Raw genomic sequence first — 27,259 nt, 5'->3', positions numbered from 1 at the left:
TTGCCAGATTCCTGTTAAGAAAATTTGACAGTTTCGATTCCCTGGTTGTACGTGAGAAGGAGTAGGGTCGCCTGTCCAATCTCGTGGGTTTTATCTGGTTTCTCTGGTTGTACGTGACAAGGAGTAGGGTCGTCTGTCCAACCTCGTGGGTTTTCTCTGGGTCCTCAAATTTCCTCCCGCTGCTAAAGACCCCTACACCCAAGTGAGTTATGTAAATAAAATTGAAGCATATGTTAGTCCGAAAATGACCTAGTTTGTGTCGAGTGGACGTTAAACCCCATTTCTCTCTCTCTCTCTCTCTCTCTCTCTCTCTCTCTAATTTCCTCCCGCTGCTAAAGACCCCTACACCCAAGTGAGTTATGTAAATAAAATTGAAGCATATGTTAGTCCGAAAATGACCTAGTTTGTGTCGAGTGGATGTTAAACCTCATTTCTCTCTTGTTAGAAAGATAAAGACCAAGACCAAGAAAGAGAGAGATAATAATCCACTGAACTATATGTTAGTCCCAAAATGACCTAGCCTGTGTCAAGTTGACATTAAACCCCATTTCTCTCTCTGTGGTTCCGCCACTATATATCCGAACCCACAGTTTATATCGTTATAAGAACTATGTATAATTGTGTCGAGTTGCCATCAGGAAATCACCAATTTTACACACCGTTCTCAAATGTCATATAATTTCAATAAGTACTCGCCAATCACTGTTCCTTTTAACTCACCAATCATAAGGTCAAAATTAATGTAACCTTTAACCTTTGACATATTGTAACATTTTCTCTGAGTGAATTAATCAGCAATGGCCATTCTATTTATTTTATAAAAAGGTATTTATGATTATTATTTGATAATGGTTACATATTATATGCGGATCAGCTGTTCGTTTTATAGAAAGATGAAAAGGGGTATATAGCATCCTACTGTTCTACTCCGAACTGGGCTAATGACGATGGGCATACAGTGTTCAGTGAGAGAATTTTTGCCCCTGACAGCGGCGTTGATGATTGCATGATACATAAGCTGTTTAGTTTTCATACAAAGATGAAATGAAATGGTGTTTAATGTCATACTATTCTTCTCCGACTGGGCTAATGACGACAGGCATACAGTGTGCTGTGAGAGAAAGTTTTGCCCCGGACAGCAGCGTTGATGATTGCTTGCATGATACATCAGCTGTTTAGTTTTCATAGAAAGTTGAAATTTTACGAAATGAAATGGGGTTTAACATCCTACTTTTCTGCACCAGCTAGGCTAATCAAGACCAGGCATACACCAGGGGCCTGTTTCATGAAATTTTAACTAAGATAAAATCCAAATTTTAGTAATTTGATTGGATAATATTAGATTGATTTTAGTGCTTAGCCAATCAAAATTGAAGTATCTACTAAAATTTGGATTTTATCTTTAGTTAAAATTTCATGAAAGAGGGCCCAGGTGTTTTGTTTGATATAATTGAACCATTTTTGGACAAATATTCGTTTTAAAGATTCAATTTTCACAATATTGTACTTTGCAAGATATTAACAATACTCAAATGAAGGTCATCTGGAAAAAATTTGAATTAACCCAATTTCATAAATGAAAAAAAAAATTATGTTTCAGAATGAACTTTCATAATGTGTAGTTTATAAAGTATTTTAATTCAATCTCGCCAATGGAGGCGGGTTGGATGGCCAAATGGGTAGCACGTGCGCGTTGTATCATAAGGTGTGTCATTGAGTCAACTGGTGTGGTTTTAATTCCCCGGTTGTACGTGACAAAGAGTAGGGTCGCCTGTCCAACCTCATGGGTTTTCTCTGTGTTCTCCGGTTTCCTCCCACTGCTAAAGAGCCCTACACACTGAGTGGGCGTTAAACTCTCTCTCTCTCTCTCTTTCTCTCTCTCTCTCTCTCTCCCTTCAATGACAATCAGCTGGAGTTAATTTCAATTGACACAGTTTCATTAAATGAAATAAAAAAATCAACATACTTCTTGCCGGAAAATATAAAACATCCCACGATGGTATCAATATCCTGACACTGCCATTTTTGTCTGTGAATATAAATGCCTGTTTTAGTTGTATATATATTATTGTCAAGGATCTTGTTTTAGGAAGTTATGATGTAAACAGAAGACAATAGGAAAGACTGTTTCTTGTTAATATATTGCCAGGAATATTCTATAAATAAATATATTATTATGTTGGTACCATTTAAAGCTCTACACACGCAAGCGAATTATTGAAATAAAATTGAACCATGTGTTAGTCTCGATATGACCTAGTTTGTATCAAGTTGACATTAAACCCCATTTCTCTCTCTCTCCCTTTTAAAGTTTGGCATTGCCAATTTTTTTATGGTATCTAACGAAATGGTATGAAATGATATCTGCACTATGCAGGCTAATAAAAAACGGGCCTACGCCATAAAGTGTGCTATGAGGGAAATTTTGCCCAAGATAGTGGCATTGTGATCTACTCTTATTCCAAATTCCAACTGTCAAGGGTTAATTTATGTGTACACCAAAAAGTACATAGGAAATTTTACCCAGACATGGCGCGATGGCCTACTCTTATATCAAATTCCAGACGGCCCATGGATCTTTTACATGCCCGTTAATGTGTCACATCCGAACGACTAATCAGCTGTCATTGTCAGGCCTTCCGTCCTGTATCACATCCCAATGAACTACCGAGCCAGTGTGTGATACTCACTTAGCCAATGTGGCTTCCTGATTGAACATATTAAATACAATCTGGATGACAATACAATCTCTCTCTCTCTCTCTCTCTCTCTCTCTCTCTCTCTCTCTTTCGACTATGAAATAAAGAAGTATATGGTCCAGTGTATATATAGACTTACATATACGCGTTGCGGACCATTTTTGTCTATTTCTAGGTCCCAAATATTAGCGATTTAGCTCCTTTAAAATTTTAAATTCGACCATGAAATGGAGAAATATAAGATCCAGTGTATATATGTAGTGTGACCCATTTGTGTTTATTTCTAGGTCCCAAATATTAACGATTTAGCTCCTTTAAAATTGGGGGGGTTGGATGGCCGAATGGTTAGCGTGTGCGCGCTGTATCATGAGACCTGTCATTGAGTCAACTGGCGTGGTTTCGAATCCCCGGTTGTACGTGACAAGGAGTAGGGTTGCCTGTCCAACCTTGTCGGTTTTCTCAGGGTTCTCCTGTTTCCTCCCACTGCTAAAGACCCCTACACACAAGCAAATTATTGAAATAAAATTAAACCATATGTTTGTCCCGAAATAACCTAGTCTGTGTCGAGTGGACGTTAAACCCCATTTCTCTCTCTATCTCTCTCCTTTAAAATTTTAAATTCGACCATGAAATAGAGAAATATATGATCCGATGTTATAGTGTTACATATATAATATTATACAATACAAATCATTGTCAAGATCTTGGTATATTGCCAACACTACTTATAGTTTAAACTCTTTCTCGTATTGTTCCCAGCAAACTCTTAAAGTATTACAATCTGTTATACTTATGTCGTAAACTGAGAGTATTTAAACGACATCTTGACGAACACAAGTGCGCGATCATCTACTTTTCTATATCAGCGCATTTTGTCAACAGCGATTTTTATTTAAAGTAACGAACGCATGATTTTTAGATTTAGTCATTAGTATTATTAATGGAATTTTTAAATTTGGTTACTGACGGGCCACTTGGTGTTTGTAAGTGAAAATCTAGAAAGTTCAACAGTGAGAGAGAGAAATGGGGTTTAACGTCCACTTGTGGTTCTAGTTTGTCATTATGTAAGACTTAACACTTAACATTTTTCATTTTTACTTCTATTTTTACATACAAAATAAAAATTATTTTTATTAAAATAATAATTGAAAAACATCCATTAATCATGTTGACATAAGATAAATTATTTTACATCCATGATAAGTTATACAGAACAATAAAGAGGGAGAGAGAGAGAAATGGGGTTTAACATCCACTCGACACAAACTAGGTCTTTTCGAGACTAACATATGGTTCATTTTTATTTCAATAATTTGCTTGCATGTAGGGGTCTTTAGCAGTGGGAGGAAACCAGAGGACCCAGAGAAACTCCACGAGGTTGGACAGATGACCCTACTCCTTGTCACGTACAACCGGGAAATCGAAACCACACCGGTTGACTCAATGAAAAACCTTATGATACAACACTAACCATTCGGCCATCCCCCTAGAAAGTTCAAGTAAAATCTTTAATAAACTATAACACCATGGACTTTATAATACATGGACTGGTAACAGCTTAATGACGACCTAACCAGCGATGGGTGCCCTGCGGTAATTTGAGACAGTCACTCACGATTAAACGGAAGTTATTAACAAGTCATGTCCATATTATAAGGTCCATGATAATATATATATAGAAAAATGATAATAATATATATATTTAGGTGACATTTTATAGAATATGCTCTTTATATTACCTTAATTCTGACGTTTAAATATATTCATAGAATTTTTCCTCGGTAGTGCAGCATGGAGAGAGAGACTGGCAAGGAACAGCACACAGTTAGGATAAAAAGTATCCAAGGTCCCTTGTAGACATTGGTCTGTACGAGAAAGAACCCTTCACAATTTTTTCTGACGTGGTTTCCCCTTGTCAGTGGTGCAGAACGGAGGGCCTGACAAGAACAGCTGTCTAGTCCTTCGGATGAGACGAAAAACCGAGGTCCCGGGTATATATTTGAATGCACGTAAAAGATCCCCTGGCAGTTGGAATTTGATATAAGAGTAGGCCATAGTGCCGCTGTCCGGGCAAAATTTCCCTCATAGCACACTGTATGGCGTATGCCCGTCTTCATTAGCCCAGTATAGGAGCAGAACAGTAGGACATTAAACCCCATTTCATTTCATTTCATTTCCCTTCACAATTTGAATTTGACGAAGAGTAAACACAATCTGGTTAAAACACAGATCCTATTTCGTTTCGTTTTTTATTGTTCAAAATTTCGTTTTACTTGTCTTTACTACACTAGGATCTAGAAGAGTTGTTATGTAACCCGCGTTCTGGATGATGTGAGGGATTAGCCAATGAAACGGTCTGTTACAGCAAGTTTTTAGCGTGAGTTTCACGGAACTGTAGGTAACCCACTAGAAACATCAACGCTCATTGGTTAATCAGATGTCTGACATCATAGGGTCAAAAGCCGCTCGTATGACCTCTGACGCGACCTCCCACTACAACTGGTCAGATCTTCATGTAGTATAAGAATTGGAGTAAACATAAATGCTGCTGTCCGGACAAAAATATCCTCATCATACACTGCATGAAGTATGGCCATCTGCTTTCACCAGGTTGATTCAGAAACGTTAAACTCTATTTCGTTTGATTCCCTATTTGTGAGAGCGGTCCAGTTGGTGGAGATTCCCTATTTGTGAGAGCGGCCCAGTTGGTGGAGAAATCGAGAATGTTAAACCTCCATTTCATTTACTAATTGCAGGAGGACGAGTCTACTGTCAACACAACTCGTTTTGTGCCCTTTAAATCCTGAAATATAAAAATATAAACAATGTCTATAAGGTTAACCAATTTAATTTCTTTTTTTGTTCTTCAGAGTCTTTATCAATAAATGGCTTACTCAATTCTTGTGCGTGAGGTTTTATTAAATATTTGGAACTAAAAGATTTTAAGAAGAGCAACTACCGTAAGTATGTTTTGTTTTCAAATTACATGTAGTTTTTTTTCGAGAAGAAATTGGAGGTTGAGTTGGTATTTCAGAAGAAGAGAAATTCAAATTGGTATCAATCAGGATAGGTTTTGATTCAGTCCAACGATTATTTGATCCTCAGAAGCATGAGGTTCTTTTGGTAATTGCTACGTAGTTCTAATAAGTACGTATCTTTATTAATGCAATCTTAATATATTTTAATTACTGTAAGAACCCTTGCTTCATTTGTCATTTAATAAATAACATTTTACACCAAACTTCTTGTGTTTCTGTGTTGTGTTCTATAGTATAGAGAGGACAAATTGGAGTGGCCTATAATACGACGAACCCGTCTGACGATGAATATGTATAACGATTGACATAACAATTGATCTATGTGTAATAAAAATAAAACAAAGAACAATAGAAATAGAAGGAAATGTAGACCAAAACTTTATATCAATTAACTCAGATCTTGTTGAAAATCAGAACAAAATGGGCTTAACATCCACTTAACGCAAATTTAAGATGATCTAGTTTGTGGATTTAAATCTCTCTCTCTCTCTCTCTCTCTCTCTCTCTCTCTGCCCAGCATGCTCATTCACTAAACATCCCTGAAAATCAATGAATTAGCTCAGATCTTGAATATTTTTCTGGATTGGTTTCCCCTTGTCAGTGATGCAGGACAGAGGGCCTGACAAGGACAGCTGTCTAGTCGTTTGGATGGGATGAAAAACCGAGGTCCCATGTATACATTAATGTGCACGTAAAAGATCCCTTGGCAGTTGGAATTTGATATAAGAGTAGACTATAGTTCCACTGCCCAGGCAAAATTTCCCTCATAGCACACTGTATGGTGAATGCCTTATATTAACAGAATAAGAAATTAATTTTTTAGGTGGTGGGGGTGTTTGACGTGCCCTTACGGTCCCTACCGGGAATCGCCACTATGTACTTATTACTACCATTATCGCAAAAACATAACACCAACACTTGTGATTGTTATTCATTAAAATTGAGGGGAGGGGGGAGGGGCCCTTCGCTAGGAGCACAAAATTGGGGTTTCATTGGTAATTTGTAGCACACATCTGGACCCAAATATAACAATAAATGAAATGGGGTTTAACGTCCTACTGTTCTGCTCCGAACTGGGCTAATGAAGACGGGCATACACCATACAGTGTGCTATGAGGGAAATTTAACACATAATAAGTGAATTTTTTAGGGGGTGTGGGGGACGTGCCCATGGAGTCCCCGTCGGGAACCGCCACTACATTCGACACCTATTTACCTATTACTACCATTATCGCAAATTGGTGGGAAGGGGTCCTTCACTACGAGCTCAAAGTGTGCTATGAGGGAAATTTAACAGAATAAGAACTGAATTTTTTAGGGGGTGTGGGGGACGTGCCCATGGAGTTCCCGTCGGGAACCGCCTCTACGTTCGGCACCTATTTACCTATTACTACCATTATCGCAAAAACATAATATAATTTCCAGCCTTTAATCAATTCAATACTTGGAGAGGAAAGGACGCCTGGTACCAGTTATTCTAGTGTTGATATAAACTCAATGTACCTGTAGTCCTGGTCAAAGTTTTAGGCTCAATTACCAAGTTATAAAATCATTAAAGAGACACTTTCAACCCGAGAAAATGTCAAGTTGAAGTTTCTATTAAGTGAAAATATTATGTTGCTGGGTTTTTTTTGTCAAGAGGAAAATATTTAATAAATTTTGAGGGTTCTGGGAATTAAATATGTTGTATTTTAAGTCTTGACGTAAGTTGAGCCGAATAGATAAACTTCTATATTTGGACGGCACCAGAGAATAGGACAACAATTGTTGGTTTATTTTTGTCCTGTATAAGTATCCTGTTCTTGTTGTTGTAACTTTTATGCTCTATGTACATCATATACATCCAACGTCGTGGGTTTCTCCGGGTTCTCCAGTTTTCTCTCACTGCTAAAGACCCCTTTGCGCAAGCAAATTATTGAAATAAAATTGAACCGTAGTAAGTTCCCTATTGACCTAGTTTGTGTTGAGTGGACTTAAACACCTCTCTCTCTCTCTCTCTCTCTCTCTCTCTCTCTCATATATAGACCTTTCAGTTGACAGCCACCCAGGTGATTCTGGTAGAAACGGGGGTTGAAAAATCTTGTGGTTTGTCAGAGAACATGACAAGACTGGATCCAATGATAATCTAGTTGAAAATCTATTTCCCATGGCGCTTAACTACTGTGACGTTTTCTGCCTAATTCCAAAAGTCAAGTGGGTTTTTTTTATGCACACCAACAACACCAACGGCTAGACATCACATTTTTATCGTGTCAGAACGACTAGAAAACATTTCCCTTGACAGCCAGACAAGTGCTACCAATTGGAAGAGGGCTTGAGAAATGAGAAATGCTGAGATTTGTCAGAGAAAATGACCAAATTCGAACCCAAGGCAATGTTGTCCACAATCCAGTTTCCTTACCCCGCCCCCTAGTGTCTGTAATAAAGACGGAATTTCAGGCGGCAATCTTGTCCACAATCCAGTTCCCTTACTGGTCGAATACCACAGCCCCCTAGAACATGTATTAGATGAAGTTAGAATTTCTGGCTTCTTTTATGATATGATTGGCTCAGAGATGCTTGGGTGACGCTACACCTATTTTTGTTCAACTTCTGTCCTGGATTGATTTAAAGTTGGCAACCATTATCCGGAAACGTGCGGCCAGATTTCTACAATTTGAAAGAAAGTATATAAAAAACGTGTGTTAATGTGTGCTATATTGCTAGATAAACTTACTTTGTCAATATGGTTTGGTCGTCTTGGTGACATTCTAGCTGCTACCAATTTTATACGACAAAATGGTCATAGGATATAGTTAACGGTCTCTAATAATATTAATAATAACGTAAACATATGGAATTCATATTTATTTCCATTATGAGCAAATAAATAACACATGCTCCCCACCCCCATCCCTTTCTTTAAGGTAGAAAGGTTGCAGGAGTTCCCCCAGGAAACTGTTAAAAGATTTTTAGATTTGAGAATCATGCCTTTTGTTCTGTCATTATTTTCAATCCATTTGCAATAAGTTCATGATCGAGGCTCTAGAAAGGTTGGAGAGGTTCCTCAAGGAAACTGTTAAAGAGAGAGAGAGGGAGAGAGAGAGTTTAAAGTCCACTCAACACAAACTAAGCCATTTCGGGACTAACATATGGTTCAATTTTATTTCAATAATTCGCTTGCACGTGGGGATCTTTAGAAGTGGAAGAAGGAGGACCCAGAGACGAGGTTGGACAGGCGACCCTACTCCTTGTCACATACAACCGGGGAATCGAAACCACACCAGTTGACTCAATGACAGACCGTATGTTACTACGCACACACGCTAACCATTCGGCCATCCAACCCCTTAGGTAACAAACAGAACCCATGACAGTCGGAATTCGAAATATGAGTAGGCTATAGCTCCATGACGGGCAAATTTCTTTCATAGCACACTGTAAGGCCTGAAGATGGCCCATCTTCAATAGCCCAGTTGTGCAGGGGGGGTGGGGGGGGGGGGGTTGGTTGGCTGAATGGTTAGCTTGTGTGTGTTGTATCATAAAGTCTGTCATTGAGTCAGCTGGCGTGGTTTCGATTCCTTGGTTGTACGTGACAATGAGTAGGGTCGCCTGTCCAACCTTGTGGGTTTTCTCCGGGTCCTCCGGTTTCCTCCTGCTGCTATAAACCCCTCCATGCAAGCGAATTATTGAAATAGAATTAAACCATGTTAGTCCCGAAATGACCTAATTTGTGTCGAGTGGATGTTAAACCCCATTTCTCTCCCTCCAGTTGTGCAGATAAATAAGATGTAAAACCCCATTTAATTTCACATTTTATTCCCAGTTAATAAGTTTTTAATGATTTATTGATGTTGTCATATTGTCATATTAATATCTTTTCAAGTTGTAACATTTCCTGCTCAACAGAATCTTTCTATAAAATTATTTTTCAATATGGGTTATAAAAGTTATGATATTATGTTGATATGTTTGCATGGAGTCTATTATAAAATAATTATAGTAGGGGCCAAATCAATTTAAATTTAAATTTTACCTTTTCTTGGTCCTTATCGATAAATAACACACTTAGTTCTTGTGTGCAATATTTTGTTAGAATTTCCAAACTAAAAACTTTTGAGAAGAGCTACTTTTTGTTTTTGAATTATTTTTTTTCCGAGAGAAAGAGAGTAAGAAATGGGGTTTAATGTCCACTTGACACAAACTAGGTCATATCGGGACTAACATATGGTTTAATTTTATTTCAATAATTCGCTTGCGCGTAAGGGTCTTTAGCAGTAGGAGGAAACCAGAGGACCAGGAGAAAACCCATGAGGTTGGACAGGCGACCCTACTTTTTCCTGAAGAAATTGTAAATGAAATGGGGTTTAACATCCTAATGTTCTGCCCCGAACTGGACTAATGAAGACGGGCATACACCATACAGTGTGCTATGAGTGAAATTTTGTCCGGACAGCGGCACTACAGCCTACTCTTATATTGAATTCCAACTGTCAAGGAATCTTTTACATGCACGCCAATGTGTACAAGGGACCTCTGAACGACTAGACAGCTGTCCTTGTCAGGCCCTCAGTCCTTCACGTTTAAGGGCAGCTTTCGCTCCTGCTCCTCTCGACGCACGTTGGCTTTCCTTCGAAGGAGTCATTAAAGACTCCTGCAAATTAGCTAAATCTCTCTCCTAAATATTGAGATAAATAAATTACTTTCAGTTTTTGTTTACTTTTAAACTGCATATATTCAAGGTATCAGGAGCTTTTTATGGCTCCCGCACAATTTTATAAACATGAAGGACTGGGCCCTCCGTCCTGAATCACTGACAAGAACAACCACGACGGAAAGAAGAAATTGTAGTTTAAATTTTTAATCGGTGATTGTGAGGGACATAAAATCAAATTGTTGTGGCCTAGAGAATGAAATATATAGTTTATGGTATTATAAAGTGGTGTTTGAGTTATACTAAGTATATATAAATTGATTAATTTTCACCTTTCTAGATCATAAACTGGTGTTTATTGATTAGGAATCTAGTAAACATCCTTATTGAATATATATCAACTTATTAAATATATATCAACTTATTGAATATATCAACTTATTGAATATATCAACTTATTAAATATATATCAACTTATTAAATATATATCAACTTATTAAATATATATCATCTTATTGAATATATTTCAACTTATTAAATATATATCAACTTATCAACTTATTAAATATATATCAACTTATTGAATATATCAACTTATTGAATATATCAACTTATTAAATATATATCAACTTATTAAATATATATCATCTTATTGAATATATATCAACTTATTAAATATATATCAACTTATTAAATATATATCAACTTATTAAATATATATCATCTTATTGAATATATATCAACTTATTAAATATATATCAACTTATCAACTTATTAGATATATATTAATGGTCGAGAGCGAGACATTAAGTAATACACTGATACTGCAAGAGGCGTTAACCGAGTGTTGTTTCAATATATTACGCAAAGTCTTTAGCTCGAGACCATTAAACAACTTAAAATACAGACACTATTCCGCACGTGCTTTTCAATGAAAGACGTCACGCGAGTCCAATATTTCACCTAGTATAGATAATGTACGATAAGCAAGTTGCCCGTACATTATTGGAAATAATGGTACGCTAACATCAAAGGATGACGTCACATCTGTATTTTAAGAAGTAATAAAGATCTAAATCTGCCAATAGCATTAAAAACCGAATTGAAAATACACGATTATTATTTTTCCTTTTTAGAAGGGCAGAGTGCAAAAACTTAAAGAGCCACAAAAACTCAAAACACATAGTGCAAAGCATGTCATTGCATCTGTTTACATTAGCCCTGGGTAAAATGCATTCATCATTTTCTATGCATTCTTCTGTATTCATTAGTAGATTAAGTACGATTTCATTTTCCTGTAGTTATAGTAACTGTGGTATATTATTGTTCTATTCTACACCATTTTTTATATCAGGATTCTAATTGGGATAAATTCAGAAAACATGAAGGGGATAAAACGCAGATTTACACTAAACCCTGCTAATTTCTATATACAAATGATTTAAAATCTAGAAAAATTCTCATCTCGAGCAACAAAACAAAAACCGTTGGTGGGCCCCACCTCGAGTTACATCCAGTGTTTATTTAAGATGATGGCTGATCCAACTTTATCCCCTGTTATTCCACTAATGGCAGATAATTTGATGTAAAGGACTCGATGTTTAACTTATCTTATTGAACCTGTTTGAGTTTCCAAATCTCCCTAAGTAAGTGCTGGGTACCTTATCTGGTAAATTGTTAGTGGGGGCTTAATTGATGGGATAAGAAAAGCAGTCAAAATTCCTGATGTATTTGTTACTTCATTGTTGGATCTATGTTGCCTGGGAGATAAAACCTCTATTAATGTCTGGTTATCAACCTGCGCTGAGAGAGAGATAGAGAGGGAGAGAGAGAGAGAGAGAGAGTGGATCATTTTGGTACTACCATATGGTTAAATCGAAACCATGCCACTTGATTCCCCTGCCCTTTGGTTTAACATCCTGCTGTTCAGTCCCAAGTGTTTTTGTGCCTTTATTATACCGTTACTACAGAGGAGGTTTGTTAGTGGTTGGCTTGCTAACCAGGTGGTCTTCGGTTCCCTTCCAGTGTTGGCCGAGAAAGTTCTTTACCCTTGCCAGTGGTGCAGGGTGGACAATCTGACACTGACCAGTGCCCAGTGGTTGGTACGTCTCGAACCCTGTACACATTGGCGTGCACCTTAAAGAACACTTGACGGAATTCGAAATAAAATTAGGCAAAATTTGCTTCATAGCACACTGTATGGTGTATGCTTGTCTTCATTAGCCTAGTTTAATAGTAGAACAGTAAGACGTTAAACCTCATTTCATTTTGGGGAAATTTGGGATTATGCTTTTAAAGATATAAAATGGGAAGGGTAGCCTAGGCCTAAGAACAAAAGACTGGTTAATCATGGATAACATGACAAACCACACTGGTTAATCATGGATCAAGTGATAAACCAACAGAAGACCTTACACCTGATTAGAGTTATCAGTCCAGAGATAGACATAATCTTCTCTATGACATCATCCTTCAATAATATAGATCACATCAAAGGGGCTTAACTCTAAACAATGATAAAGCTAAGTGTTTGTTTTAGAGGAATTGTTTTTGGTGAGGATTTTAAATTGTCATGGTAATTATCAACTTTAAATGATAACAATGGTGGTGAGTGACACACCTCTACACACCTACCTGCTATATTCTTCTTCATCTTCCTGATAATCTGATTACAGAATTTTGGACAAGTTTCAACAATTTTAGTGTCAAGGTCTCAGGGAGAGAGGGGATCACAGTGGCTAAGTGGGTAAGACGCTGGCTCGCTAGCCTGGAGGTCGGGTGTTCGATCCCTGCATTGGCCGAGAAAGTTCATCCAGATTTTCCGGCGTGGTTTCCTCCTTGTCAGTGATGCAGTTAGGAGGGCCTGACAAGGACAGCTGTCTAGTCGTTCGGATGGGACAAAAACCAACATCCCGTGTACACATTGCCGTGCATGTAAAAGATCCCTTGACAGTTGGAATTCGATAAGAGTAGGCCATAGAGCCGCTGTCCGGGCAAAATTTCCCTCATAGCACTCTGTATGGTGTATGCCCGTCTTCATTAGCCCAGTTCGGAGCAGAACAGTAGGACGTAAAACCCCATTTCATTTCATTTCATTTCATTTCTCAGGGAGAGAGAGAGAGAGACACCACCCAACCCCTATAGGGAGAGGAACCTGTTGATAATAGAAGTGATCCAGAACAGAGAGAGGAATCCGTTTTTTAATTGGGAATGATTCATAACAGAGATTGGGATCTGTTGATAATGGGGAATGGTCTAGAACAGGGGTGGGAACCCTTTGATAATGGGGAATGATCCAGAACAGAGATGGGGACCCGTTAATAATTGGGAATAATCCAGAACAGAGATGGGGACCGGTTGATAATGGGAAATGATCCAGAGACTGGGACCCTTTGATAATGGGGAATGATCTAGAACAGATATTGGGAACCCGTTGATAAAGGGGGTGGTCCAGAACCCTCCAGATAAACCTAATCTTGTTGACCCATCAATCTGTTAACTTGACAGTCGACTCCTCATCTGTTAATATGAATGATAAAATTATGCGTATAATTGTGTGTGTATCGGCTAAATTTGATTAGGACGTGACAAAGATGCGAAGAACGTTGAGTGACAGGGAGGAGTGGATATTATAATATTTAATCTCGACTACTGTTCATGACCGTCCAGGCCTGATTAATTGGACACTGTATATACGATGTAAGACGATTTCACGTCTAATCTGATCACGTCACGTCAACCAGAAGTATGGATTAGTTGTATTATTTTCTCATTGTCGCGATTAGACGCTTCTTCATCTGAGTTAAAGAATGACGTATGCTTCGTTGATTCCGTTGCAATTGTCGTGTCCTCTCTCAGATAGATCCCCTCTCTCTCTCTCCTAATATAGACAGATTGTCCTTCTATTAAATTTCGTTCAATCCACCTGCTACAATGACAATAAACAGCAAGACTTCTGCCATAATGTTTTGTCATCTGCCCCCCCACACGGGAAATATAAGCCAACAGTTGAGCTCTAATCTTATTATATATGGTAAAGTGGTCAACGAAGCTCATTATTTAGATGAAAAAATAAAAAAATAATCTAAGTAAGAATAATAAGTGGTTTTGAGTATTTTGACCCGTATATTTATCCGTAAACATGTTTATTAGACGATGTTTGTTTTGTAATTTTATCTGTGAATATTGATGATGTTTGTGGCTGTCGATAAACGGACAAAATTACATATTGAATATAGATTGAAGTACTTAGACTGATAATATATATATATTAGGCCAAAATAAGAAATACATTTGTTTACGGTTACTCAACTGAACCGATTATATTTTTTAGGCAATATCGCTGAGCCTTAACTTTTTGTCTCTCAGTTTCAAGAGCTAATAATTCGATCTTGATTAGCTTTTATGTAGACAAATTCCAACACTCAAATTTTGGTAATATTTTCCAGAACCATATTTAGTAATTAAACTGTCTAAATCTGCCTATTGCAGGTCTAAATTATTAATTAGACTTAAATTAACTTATTCAGACCATAATAAACCGTCGATGCAATCATTAGCCTGTGATATATTCACCGGATTGGATAATTTAACGTAAAAATGGGTAATTTAACGTAAAAATGGATAATTGAGACTTTGTTTGTTATCATACCAACATTAGTAATGATGATCGAGGCTAGCCTAAAATTCAATGGCTAATATCTCGATTCAGAGTGAAGCAATTTGACTAAAATTTTCAGCATATTTTATTTTCATTATCTATTTTTGAACTATTATAGCAAGAACCCTCAGTTCATTTTACCTAAGGTAGAAATACAGACGTACTGATGCTTTGTTTTGCGGCAAATTAACCATAAACACAAGTACGATTTAGCTTGGCCTAATATATATACTTCTTATGTAGATAATGTTTAAACGATGTAAATCACTAAGACAAGAGACGTATCCTGACTTGTTACATTTTGTTTACGAACAATATGATCGAACTTGCTTTTGTACGAATTATTGATTTAAATTCATGTGAATTTATAAATTGATGTTTTGTTGACTCCCACATGAACTGTCGTACATTAAAAGGAGGAGGACTACACCACACACAACCAGAAATAAACTGGACGGACTAGGGAAATATTCGAAGAATAAAATACTTTCTTTAAGACAAATATGAAAACTATGGGTATCAGCGGGAGGAAACCGGAGGACCAAGAGAAAACCCACAAGGTTGGAGACAGAAATGAAAACTATGGGTATATCAGTGATGTCCAGGCTTTAAATTAATAATATTAGCTTTACCTGGCAAAATAACAGGTACTAATGAACTGTTACCTGACATTTTTAAACTTGATATCTGACATGTATTAATAAAAAAACATTAAAAGCACTGAAAATAGACAAATCAGTGATTGACAAAATGACAGAGAGCCGAGGTATTGTGCATGATAAATCTTCAATATGTTCTTGACAATATCTGAGACAGGTGTCGTAAAATCCAGGTAGCCCCCACCCCACCCCACCCTCCAACAGCTCTACGAATCATGGCCCTAAATCCGTGCTACGTCACTAAGCATGTTTAATGTGTATGTATATATGCGTAGGATGGGATGAATAAAGCATCTGTATTTAAATAAAGTAACCATTGACAATGTGACGGTCAAGCAGAAACGGTTTTATTATGATTTGACATCATGGAGGGTGCAATAAGATTATGTTCAGTGAACCGTGTCAATGATACAGTGACTGGATCACATCAAAGACCTGGGGATAGGTTAAACCTATAGTTAAATCAATAGATTTATATACCTTTGATAACAAAATCAGTGAACCAGATAATCCATGTCTTAATATCCTTTAGTTTTAACCAATCTTTACCTGTTATCTTCACATATATATATACATACTTACATGGGGTATTGTTTGTGTATTTTACGTAGATTTTGGGTTGAAAATAGTTCACGATTTTATTGCTTTACTCGTCTATGGTCTGTAATAAACATTAATCCGATCTAGGGTCAAAAGATAATTTTGATCTTCTTTGTGCTTGCTTGATAATTATGTGTAGGATAAAGCAGGAGGCTGAGGTTAAGCTGTGGAAAGAAAGACTGAAGAAAATAACCAGAGAAAAAGAAAAACCGAGGCCATAGGTTTATAATTCAGAGTATAAATTAAATGAAATGAAACGAAATGAAAAAGGGTTTAACAACCTACTTTTCCACACCAATATGCCATAAAATTGCTGGGCTACTTTTCACCGATTGCAACTGCCGAGGGTTCTTTTATGTGCAAGGAGGTGGGGGGTGGATGGCTGAATGGTAAGCATGTGTGCGTTATATCATAAGGTCTGTCATTGATTCAACTGGCATGGTTTCGATTCCTCGGTTGTACATGGCAAGGAGTAGTGTCGCCTGTCAAACTTCGAGGGTTTTCTCTGGGTCCTCTGGTTTCCCCTCTCTCTCTCTCTCTCTCTCTCTCTCGTTTTACTCAGATTAACATGTGCCCCTCTCCCCGTTTGGCACCATCAATCATCCATTGTAAATTTTACACTAGTAAAAAAACCTGTAAGGGGGCCCCTCATCCTTTGAGGCCCTTGGCACGTGCTTATTTTGTGTAATGGTTAATCCAGGGTTGGTTAAATATTTACCTGCAGATGTTGGTTTATAAAGTGGTGTAATATATATACATATAGGTATAGGTATTTACATATACACTCCTTATACTTATATACATATACATTGTATATATTTGAGTTTATTTTGATTTATGTAGATACAGAAATAATACTTTATTATATGATATTATAAATTCCTATATACTGTACACAAGACAATAAAAACATTAGATTGTTCAAAAGAGAGAGAGAGAGAGAGACAGAGAGAGAGAGAGAGATGAGATGAGATGAGATGAGATGAGATGAGATGGGGTTTAATGTCCTACTGTTCTGCTCGGACTGGGCTAATGAAAATGGGGGCTAATGAAAATGGGCATACACCATACATGTACAGTGTGATATCATGATATGAGGGAAATTTTGCCCAGGCAGTGGCACTATGGCCTACTCTTACATCAAATTCTAACTGCCCAGGGATCTTTAATGTGCACGCCAAAATAACGTATACATAGGACCTCGGTTTTTCGTCCCATCCAAACGACTAAACAGTTGTCCTTGTCAGGCCTGCGCGTCCTGTATCACTGACAAGGGGAAACCACGTCCTAAAATCCTGATAAACTTTCTCGGCCAATGCAGGGATCGAACACCCTACCTCCAGACTAGTGAGCCAGTGTCTTACCCACATAGCCCCTGTGGCTCCCCTGAGAATTTAAAGTAGCTAAGTCTCTAACTCAGTATCATCCAAAGTCTTCGACATAAAAACACGAATTATTTGTCAATTTAAATCAACATTGATGTTCTGAGAGAGAAATGGGTTTTAACATCCACTGGACACTAATGCATTCATTCACTCAACGACCGTCATTACTTTTATAGAACCAGCTTTAACAATATAACTCTCAGCGGCTTTAAACAGGCTGTTTGCTAAATCTGTCAATTGCAGGTCATTCTTAGACATTTATTAACATGGCAAGACCATAATCAACTCTCGATGCCATCAGATGGCTCTGATTTTAAGTAAATTAGACGGGTTCGGCCATTGAATGATTTAATTTAAAAATGGAGACTAGAATAACCAGTACAATGGCTACGATCAATGCACACATCTTGTCAAAACTACAACTATTGATAAGTTCCTCCAGAATAAAGTACCAGTAATTTGAATGAAATTTTCAATGTATTCATTTTACATTATCTATTTTTGAACTATTATAGCAAGAACCACCAGCTCTTTATCTAAATCTTACATAATGGCCCTTTAAGTTCTAATTGGTATCATTTTGTAGTATGCTGACGATGTAATACCATATCAATTTATTGTTAAATGATGGATTTATCTTGATAAAGTCGTCTCAGACGTCAAGTGACATGAACTTATTAATAATTATAAATGTGTGTCAATGACGTGTGTCGTCAGTGTTATATAATACAGACACGTTATATCTACCGGTGTATATCTATAACAAATGACACCCTTATCAAAGGTGTTAATACACGGCTATCTATTCCAGTCAGGGAGGGGGGGGGGGGTGGATGACCGAATGGTTAGCATGTGCACGCTGTATCATAAAGTCTGACATTGAGTCAACTGACATGGTTTCGAATCCCTGTTTGTACCTGACAAGGAGTAGGGTTGCCTGTCCAACGTGGTGGGTTTTCTCCGGGTCCTCCGGTTTCCTCCCACTGCTAAAGACCCCTATGTGCAAGCAAATTATTGAAATAAAATTGAACCACATGTTAGTCCCGAAATGACCTAGTCATGTTAAACCCCATTTCATTTCATCTGCTTCTACAATCAGATCTTTTACTCCATTGGTTAACACTCCCTGATGTAAGTAATTGTTATGTATAAAGACATACAGTCATTAGAATGTCATCCATCTTGATATAGACAAAATCTAATTAGCTATTACATGTAGATATATATAATCAATTATTCTCTAATTGTTGACTAGAGGCTATAATAGACAGGGTCACGTATTGTATTAATATATAACTATAGATATTGTATCCGTAATTCACAGATTGACAGGCCTTTAACAATAGACAATAGTTGGTCGCCAGCCAATTACATGTCCATTAAAAACGAGCTAGCGATGGGTACAGTCTTCTCTTCTTACTTATTGTTCTTTTTCGTCTTCAGCTCCATTCATAAAGTCCTTTAGGCTTCCCGTGTATTATTTTCTTTTAACATTTTCTTTTCATTTTAGAAACAATGAAAGTAGAGGATTGAAAATAGCCATTAGTCTGCGGATCTTGCGAAAACAATCGTGTATTATTATTGAACAGGTTCTCAACTATTGAGATTCTGTTAAAATAACCTCTTCTGTTGAAACACCTGTAAAAGGAAATGGTCCGAAGTTGTTGATGAATGAATGGACGGACGTTATATTGCAACAGGTAGTAGGGACCAGTGATTCGATGCTTGGCCTTACTCCACGTAAAATAAACATCATAAACTGTTAGCATTCATCGTCATCAACAGACAACATCATTACATCAGACGGTATTATTGGAGCAGACGGCCATCATTTATTGCAGCCGTTGACATTAAATACAATAGATATAACGCTGTAACCTCCATAATCAGATTCAGACGGAGGGAAGAATATAAAAAATATATCGAGTTTCAACATTTTAATTCAAATGTCAAAGTCAATCTGATCTGAAAGTCGCATGATTTTTTCGGATATTAAGTTGCTGTCAATTTCTTGAATTAAGATACTGTAATCATTAAAGGATGAACATCGTTGTTGGATTTGTTTCGCTAGCTCGTTCACCAGAAGGTCATGGTGTTGGTTGAGAAAGGGCCTTCTCATTAGTGTGACGGAGGATCACGGTGGCTAAGTGGGTAAGATGCTGGCCTGCTAGCCTGGAGATTGGGTGTTCGATCCCTGCATTGGCCAAGAAAGTTCATCCAGATTTTCCGGCGTGGTTCTCCCTTGTCAGTGATACAGGACAGAGGGGCTCTGACAAGAACAGCTGTCTAGTCGTTTGGATGGGACGAAAAACTGAGGTCCCGTGTACACATTGGCGTGCATGTAAAAGATCCCTTTACAGTTGGAATTCTATATAAGTTTAGGCCGTAGTGCCGCTGTATGGGCAAAATTTCCCTCATAGCACACTGTATGACGTATGCCCGTCTTCATTAGCCCAGTTCGGAGCAAAACAGTAGGACGTTAAACCCCATTTCATTTCATTTCATTTCATTTCATTAGTGTGGCACTAGCTCATGCACCAGAAGGTACGGTGTTGCCTGAGATGAGAAAGTGCCTTGTTATAAGTGTGGCACTAGCTAGCTCACCATAAGGTCACGGTGTTGGTTTAAAAAGTGCCTTTTCATTAGTGTGGCACTAGCTCACTCACCAGGTCATGGTGTAGCCTAAGAAAGTGCCTATTTTCCAGCATGATTTCCCCATTTCAGTGGTGTAGGACAGAGGATAGTGTCAAGTAATTCAGTTGGCAGTTTTTTCAATATTAATTTACATAATAAAAAAACTATCTGTAATATTGAATTGGTACTACTAATAATAAAAGGTGGGTTGGATGGCCGATGGTTAGCACATGCGCGTTTTGATTTCCCGGTTGTAAGTGACAAGAAGTAGAGTTGTCTGTTCAACCTCGTGGGTTTTCTCTGGTCCTCCAGTTTCCTCCCACTGCTAAAGACCCCTACGCACAAGCGAATTATGGAAATAAAATTGAACCATGTGTTAGTCCCGAAATGACCTAGTTTGTGTCGAGTGGATGTTAAACCCCATCTCTCAAAATCATTTATTCACATCACAAAAAATATATATTTTATTACATTGTGTGAACAGGAATTAACTCAGAATTGACTCTGTACCTATATAACAAGTGGTATAAACATTAATATTTATAGTATTTTTTTGTAAAAACAGGGTGGACCATTGATAAATTTAACCTTTTCTCTAAGTGGTTTGACATTATTAAAAAACTTTTTAACTCCAAATGGTCTTCATCGACGTTCTCATGATAATGTTATAACAAATACCACGGTTTGGTGTATCGTTCTTATGTCGTGTCTATCTCGGTTCGGAATAAAATTAATTTTATTGTTAAATTGTATTTTTGTTAGATCAAGTCTTTTTATATTCTAGTCACATCTTCTATTAAAATAGAGAATGAACGAAGAGAAATGTCAATGAATATGGTAGCATCATGGAAACCGATAGCTTGAATATATGCAAGTTTAAAAATAAACAAAAACTGAAAGTAGTTTATTATGCTCAATATTTAGGAGAGTGTTTTAGCTAATTTGCAGGAGTTTTTAATGACTCCCGCGAAGGAAAGTCAAGGTGATCGAGAAGAGCAAGAGCGAAAGTGCACCTTAAATGTGAAGGACTACTTTTTTTTCTCCAACTGGGTTAATGAAGATGGGCATAAGCCGTATAGGGCGGCAGACCACCATTAATTTCAATCCCTCTTCGCTAGTCTGGAGAGAGAGTTTAATATCCACTTGTCTACTCGACACAAACTAGGTCATTTCGGGACTAACACATAACATAGTGGGAGAAAACCAGAGGACCCGGAGAAAACCCACGAGGTTGGATAGGCGACCCTACTCCTTGTTTCATCTTTTTAAATTATTTATTGGTTTATTGTTAAAAGACTCTCTACAGGGATATTGCAAAACTCTATATTACTTATGGTGGTCTATTATCAGGTGTCCTAGAAATGTGTCAGAAGTGATATCTGATGCTCTAGAAATGTACCAGAGGTGGTATCAGATGTTCTAGAAATGTATCATAAGTGATATCATATGTTCTATAAATGTATCATAAGTGGTATCAGATGTTCTATAAATGTATCATACATGGTATCGGGTGTTCTAGAAATATATCATAAGTGGTATCAGATGGTCTAAAAATGTGCCAGAAGTGTTAAATGACCAAGCCGTTGTCTGTTATCAGGTGTTCTAGAAAGATGTATAAGCCTCTTTAAATGACCTAACGGTTTCAGAAGTGGTATCAAGTGGTCTAGAAAGATGTATAAGTCTCTTTAAATGGCCTAGCGGTTTGTTGTTGAAAGAGTCTATACATTGGGGGATTACACTGATATAACAAACCTGTATATTACCTAAGGTCAGCCATTATACATCGCGGTCTTTCAAGTGGGTTTTTAGATATGTTTGTATGTTATTCAAGTGTGAGCGTCTCAATGGTGAACGAAAAAAAACCTTCCCTCCCCGAACCCATTCTTTCACCGATGAGCGGACATCTTTTAAAGCACCTCACGAACGTTACACATCTATAGCAATCAAAATATACACAGATGAACCACAGAACGTGGACTCTCTAAACCTACTTCATCCCAATGCTCTAAATTTAAGGGGATTAAATTTCGTGCACATAAAACCCTCTTTTATTTCATTCTTAGAGGATTAACAAGTGACAGAGCCGAGAATGTGCTGTTTAAACGTCCGTTTGGTTTAATGAGGGTGGCGATGTCCGGTTTAGATTTACCGATAACGTGATCAATAATGCCTACAACGATCATTATATATTCTTCATCCCGTCTCAGATTTAAAATCCTGCTGCAGGTCCTGGTGTTAACCCCTTAAAATACACACATATTGTACACCATCAAAGGTGAATTAAAATATTGACCCTAGTTAATGACACACCCGTATCCATAACATGAGATTATACGATATCTTAACAAGTCTCTCATAAACTTTACGTTATTTTAAAATGAATTTGATATGAAAGAAACGGCAACTTTAAGGTGTGAAAACCATTGGTATATATCTCTTATTATCAAAGGGGGTTGGGTGGTCGAATGGTTAACGTGTGGACGTTAGATCATAAGATTTATCATTGAGTCAATTGGCGTGGTTTCGATTCCCGGGTCGTAAGTGATAAGGAGTATGGTCGCCTGTCCAACCACATGGATTTTCTCCGAGACCTCCAGTTTCAAGCCACTGCTAAAGACCCCTACATGCAAGCGAATTATTGAAATAAAATTGAATCATATGTAAATGATCTAGTCAAGTGGACCTCTCTCTCTCTCTCTCTCTCTCTCTCTCTCTCTCTCATTTTCGGTGTTCAAGTATTGTTTAACAGTATTCACCCTGTCAACACCCAACTTCCATCTGTACTTCTCAGTCATCCATTCCTTTTGTTTACATAACCAAGAATTCTATCAGATGAAGTCCTCCGCCAATACTTGACAATAGCAATTGGATGTAGAATAGTTGCAAGGAACAATGTATAGTTGTTAGGATGGAATAAAAAGAACACTTTGGCATGCACGTAAAAGAACTCTTAAGTGTTGGATTTCGATATAAGAGAAGACTGTAACGCTGCTGCCCGGGCAAAATTTCCCTCATAGCACACTGTAGGGTGTATACCTGTGTTCATTAGCCCAGTAGGAGCAGAAAAGTAGGACATTAAAATCTCATTTTATTTATGCTCAGCACACTGTATGGCACATGCCCGTCTTCATTAGCCCAGTCGATGCAGAAAAGTAGGACGTTAAACCCCATTTCATTTCTGCTCAGATTTAGAATAATTGAATGTAAATACTTGATAAGACATGAGACAATATCTGTAAATATAAAACCAGACATTGTAAATATACGTGTAATTATATTAAAATAATAATAATAGTACAGATATATTATAATCCTACTTATAAAATAATAAATTATCATTTTTACTATCAATTATTTACAAAGAAATCTGATATAAATGTTTTCAAGTTGTTGATTGTCATTTGAAAGATTTTCATTCCTTTAAAGTTACACCCAACACTATTGTGTGTGTGTGTGAGAGAGCGAGAGAGAGAGGGGGAGAAAGAGAGAGAGAGAGAGAGAGAGAGAGAGAGAGAGTGGGGGAGAGAGAAAGAGAGAGAGAGAGAGAGAGAGAGAGAGAGAGGGGAAGAGAGGGAGAGAGAATGACAGAGAGTCTAATGGCCATTAGGTCATTTCGGGACTAACATATGGTTCAATTTTATTTTAATAATTCATTTGTGCATAGGGGTCTTTAGCAGTGGCTGGAAACTGGAGGACCCAGAGAAAACCCATGAGGTTGGACAGCCGACCCTACTCCTTGTCACGTACAACCAGGGAATCAAAACCACGCCAGTTGACTCAACTGATACACTAACCATTCGGCCATCCAAGCCCCCAAGAAATAAAATGAAATGAAATGGGGTTTAACGACCTACTATTCTGCTCCGACTGGGCTAATGAAGATGGGTATCCGTCATACAGTGTCAAGGGTTTATTTATGTGCATGCCAACGTGTAAACAGGACCTCATTTTTTGCATACCCTCCGAAGGACTACACTTAAGAAAACATTGTGTCTCTTTATGCGCTTATCAATGATAATTCCATTCAAGATCATTCTTGCATATGCTGTACAGTGTACTACAACTACAATCAGTCAAGGTTTTTTTATATGGAGGACCTCAGTTTTTACATCCCATCCGAACAACTACTCATTCTAGAAAACACTGTGTCTCTTTATTCGCTTATCAATAATAATTCCATTCAAGATTATACTTGCCAACATCTACATGATGGCCTACAGCTGGTCAAAAGTTCATAAGTTACTAATAAATTTATACATTGATTTATTCAGCCAGAGGTCGTGTGGGGTCAATGAATGACATAATGATAACGAGCGTGGGTTTTATCTACCTGTTTATCTCACCTGTAGTAGGTGGATGAATAAATCATCTTTTACCTAAAACCTCTCTTTCCACCTTTACCTGTAAATTTTGAAAACTGTCATCTTTTACCTAAGACTCTTCTTTCCAACTTCTCTGAAACCACTTTTTCCATCTTAACCTAAAAATTTTGAAAAAAAATTGCTTTACATTTATAATTATTATGAAATACACAAGAATAGTAGAATGGGGTTTAACGTCCTACTTGCAATCTACTCCGACTGGACTAATGAGAGAGTAAGAGAAATGGGGTTTAACATCCACTCGATCAGCACAAACTATGTTTGTTTTCCATTTTGAGTGAAGTCTGTATGACTACAGGCCCGGGACTGTACAGCGCAGTGGACGCTTACGGCTAGCCCCTGGATCCATCCACTTAATCTGATATAATGTACGTTTGTTGTTTGTGGTTTCAGTATATTGTGTCTTGTCTATAGATTTGGTTTGTATAATTGTTTGTCCCCCTGTACTTACTAATAATATATGAAATGAAATGGAGTTTAACGTCCTACTGTTTTGCTCTGAACTGGCCTAATGAAAATGAAATGAAATGGGGTTTAACGTCCTACTGGTCTGCTTCTAACCTCAGTTTTTCATCCCATCCGAACGACTAGACAGCTGTCCTTGTCAGGCCCTCTGTCCTGCATCACTGACAAGGGGAAACCATGCCGGAAAATAGTGATGATCTTTCTCGGCCAATGCAGGGATCGAACACCCGACCTCTGGCCTAATGAAGACGGACTAATAATATATAGTTTGTGTGTGGTGCAGTCATCCTGCCCTTAGTAATAATACATTGTTTGTTTGTTTACAATGATAGGCTGATTGTCACCATGTATAAATAAAGTTCATAGAAAGTTGAAAGTGTCGTATCAAGTAGGATTATATGATTTACATCTAATCTGTTCACTTGTCATTCAATTATAAAAATTACACGACATATGATGATGACGTCCGTGAACACCATCTTCACACGATCAGTTTCTCCATGTTTCTGTACTATTAATTATATCGGTGGATTTAAATTGTCAGATTATGCAACTATAAATCTGTCATTTTAATAATGATTATAACAAATTGTCCTGTCAAATATTTCCAGGTATGAAAGTGAAAGGTCAGGAGTTTTGCTTTTCTGCTCTGACTGGGCTAATGAAAACAGGCCTACACCATATACAGTGTGCACTGACTGGGCTAATGAAGACGGGCCTGCACCATACAGTGTGCACCAACTCGGCTAATGAAGACGGGCCTGCACCATACAGTGTGCACCGACTGGGCTAATGAAGACGGGCCTACACCATACAGTGTGCACCGACTGGGCTAATAAAAATGGGCGTACACCATACAGTGTGCACCGACTGGGCTAATAAAAATGGGCGTACACCATACAGTGTGCATCGACTCGGCTAATGAAGACGGGCCTACACCATACAGTGTGCACCAACTGAAGTAATAAAGACGGGCCTGCATCAGTGTGCACCGACTGGGCTAAGGAAGACACTCCTACACCATACAGTGTGTTGAGGGAAATTTTCCCCTGACAGCGACTCTACAGCTTCTCTTTTTTCAAATTTCAACTGTCAGGACCTCGTTTTTTTGTCTCATCCGAACAACTAGACAGCGGGGGAAACCAAACTAACACTATACAAAAGTATTTAACATAAATATAAATTAATACCTTTAAGAATAAAAAAATAAGTTCATATTCCATTTTAAAACTTTGGTTTGGTTTAATGAATGAATGAATGAATGGCAAATCACTAAGTCAAGTCTGATGGTTTCGATGTACGTGTCCAGAAGTTTAATTGGTTGTCCAACCTCGTGTGTTTTCTCTGGGTCCTCTGGTTTCTTCCCACCGCTAAGGACCACTATGCGTAAACAAATAGAAATTATCCATGTGCTATGACGAACATTTTGCCCAGACAACAGCCCTAAGGCCTACTCTTATATTGAATTCTGACTGCCAAGGGATCTTGCACCAATAACAAGGGGAAAACACTGAGTCAAGTGTTATGGTTTCAATGTACGTGACAAGAAGTAGGATCGCTTATTCAAACCTTGTGGGTTTTCTCCATGGTCCTCCGTCCGGTTTCTTCCCACAGCTGAAGACACCTAGGCGTAAGCAAATAAAAATGATCCATGTGTTAGTTCCGAGATAAACTAGTTTATGTCCTGCAGACGTTAAACCACATTTCTCTTTTCTGAAGACAGATAATGACAGAGAAATTAGATGAAATGGGGGTTTAAATGACCGCTAAACGCAAGCGAATTGTTGAAATAAAATTGAACCATATGTTAATCCCGAAATGACCTGGGCTAATAAAGACGGACATCGACTGAATATAAAATTAGATAAACAATAACCAATAGTTTATGTTAATATTGATCTACGTTCTATCCTGACGACAAACATCCACGTCAAAAGTACGGCCGTGACGATTAAACCATCTGCATAAATAGTGGATATTCTTCTACCACAATACAAGCCAACACATTCCAACTCCCACTACAAGTATTTAGCACCAATTACAATCCATTAATTGATAGGCAAACATTATTCTCAAAGATGATATTTACTCCATACAAACCAAT

The 27,259-nt window shown here is 37.7% G+C and overlaps 1 long non-coding RNA gene across 1 annotated transcript; it reads left to right on the top strand.

Annotated features, from left to right (window-relative positions):
• Positions 1-763: 763 nt before the first annotated feature.
• LOC126822173 (uncharacterized) lies at positions 764-26,370 on the top strand. Its single transcript, XR_007680708.2, has 3 exons — positions 764-825; positions 5,570-5,659; positions 25,767-26,370. It is a non-coding gene; the product is annotated as an uncharacterized LOC126822173 (long non-coding RNA).
• Positions 26,371-27,259: the final 889 nt, after the last annotated feature.

This window comes from Patella vulgata, chromosome 5 (genome assembly GCF_932274485.2).
Source record: "Patella vulgata chromosome 5, xgPatVulg1.2, whole genome shotgun sequence".
NCBI classification, from domain to species: domain Eukaryota; kingdom Metazoa; phylum Mollusca; class Gastropoda; family Patellidae; genus Patella; species Patella vulgata.
This window is presented reverse-complemented; position numbering and strand designations above follow the sequence as displayed.